The sequence below is a fragment of the Bos grunniens genome, chromosome 1 (assembly GCF_055505025.1).
Source record: "Bos grunniens cultivar Pamir isolate PY7600 chromosome 1, Bosgru_T2T1.0, whole genome shotgun sequence".
NCBI classification, from domain to species: Eukaryota; Metazoa; Chordata; class Mammalia; order Artiodactyla; family Bovidae; genus Bos; species Bos grunniens.
Genome location: NC_141165.1, coordinates 119,770,067 through 119,772,239, shown reverse-complemented (window position 1 = coordinate 119,772,239; position 2,173 = coordinate 119,770,067).

Sequence of the window (2,173 nt, the reverse complement as noted above, 5' to 3'; positions counted from 1 at the left end):
CCACCATCTCGCTCTCTCTGTCAAAGAGTTAACTTACAGCTCCAATTAATAAAGTTCCTGGGCAATTAGGAGTGTTTAAATCCAAACCTCTCAGATGGCTCTCTAACTCGCCTGACAAGTTTACCCGGACTCCTGCAGCTATGCATAAGATTGTTTACAGTCTCCCAGCCTCCAGAGGCATGGGAAGCTTAAGATATTCAAATAGCTTAGAGCCTCTCAGAGAGTTAAAAACTGTCAGAATAAACTAGTAAAGGATTTCATTGATGAGTCAATGTTTGTTGCCAAGTTTTCACATCCTCTGAATTGTATCCTTGAATATGTATTAATTAATAGTTGGTATGTAGAAAAAACAAGTAGTGGCCTTGGTGTTAGTAACTTTAGACCCTTAAGGTAATAAATTCTTTCCTTTGTTGTAAACCCATTACACATCCGCCCTATAGGAATGCAATTTTATCTTCGGAAGATGGCGCCAAACCTTAAAATAATTACTCTTAGAGAAAATAAGTCTTTGTTGATAAGTCCTTGTCAAGAGTCATAAAATGTTAGTAGGCCTTCTGGCCAGAAGATGATGTAAATCACCTAAACCATTTGTATACGATAAATTTGCAGGAAAGAAACCTTGGTTTTTGATAAGAATCAAAGACTGCTGACTTTGCATCCCCTATTATCCTCTATGTGTAACTTAGGGTATAAAAACCCCTGCTGAAAATAAAGCTACGGGCCTTGCTTACCAACACGTGGTCTCCCCGTGTCATTCTTCCCTTTAACTTCCAGCTGAGTCTCCATCTGGAGCGCGGAACCCACCACGCTTACTAATTATGCCTGGGCTTCTAAGACCCACTCGAGAAGGTGTCTAGGGTGAGGCACCTTCCGCTATTCGAGAGGGCGCCTGCGGCCTACGTAAGTGGTGCAAACTTCTTGTCTTGAAGTTTTATTGGTCTCCCGTGTAAACCAAGCTACTCAGCCTCTTTTCTCCACTGAATTTTCCTACTGAGCTATCCTCATTCTATTATTCTTTATATCTCTAATTAGCATATAAATAGTCGCCTAGGCCATCTCTCCTTCGAATACCCTGGATCAGCTGGGGCTGGTCCCCGGTCATAACTTTCCTTCCAAGGAGTAAGCGTCTTTTAATTTCATGGCTACAGTCACCATCTGCAGTGATTTTGGAGCCAAGAAAAATAAAGTCTGACACTGTTTCCACTGTTTCCCCATCTATTTCCCATGAAGTGATGGGACCGGATGCCATGATCTTCATTTTCTGAATGTTGAGCTTTAAGCCAACTTTTTCACTCTCCTCTTTCACTTTTATCAAGTGGCTTTTTAGTTCCTCTTCACTTTCTTCCATAAGGGTGGTGTCATCTGCATATCTGAGGTTATTGATATTTCTCCCTGCAATCTTGATTCCAGCTTGTGTTTCTTCCAGTCCAGCATTTCTCATGATGTACTCTGCATGTAAGTTAAATAAGCAGGATGACAATATACAGCCTTGACGTACTCCTTTTCCTATTTGGAACCAGTCTGTTGTTCCATGTCCAGTTCTAACTGTTGCTTCCTGACCTGCATACAAATTTCTCAAGAGGCAGGTCAGGTGGTCTGGTATTCCCATCGCTTTCAGAATTTTCCACAGTTTATTGTGATCCACACAGTCAAAGGCTTTGGCATAGTCAATAAAGCAGAAATAGATGTTTTTCTGGAACTCTCTTGCTTATTCCATGATCCAGCAGATGTTGGCAATTTGATCTCTGGTTCCTCTGCCTTTTCTAAAACCAGTGTGAACATCAGGAAGTTCACGGTTCACATATTGCTGAAGTCACCCCTCGTCCAAGGTAAGGAGTGACGGCTGCGCTTTGCTGGAGCAGCCATGAAGAGATACCCCACGCCCAAGGTAAGAGAAGCCCAAGTAAGACGGTAGGTGTTGCAAGACGGCATCAGAGGGCAGACACACTGAAACCATACTCACAGAAAACTAGTCAATCTAATTACACTAGGACCACAGCCTTGTCTAACTCAGTGAAACTAAGCCATGCCCTTGGGGCAACCCAAGATGGGCAGGTCATGGTGGAGAGATCTGACAGAACGTGGTCCACTGGAGAAGGGAATGGCAAACCACTTCAGCATTCTTGCCTTGAGAACCCCATGAACAGTATGAAAAAGCAAAATGATAGGATAC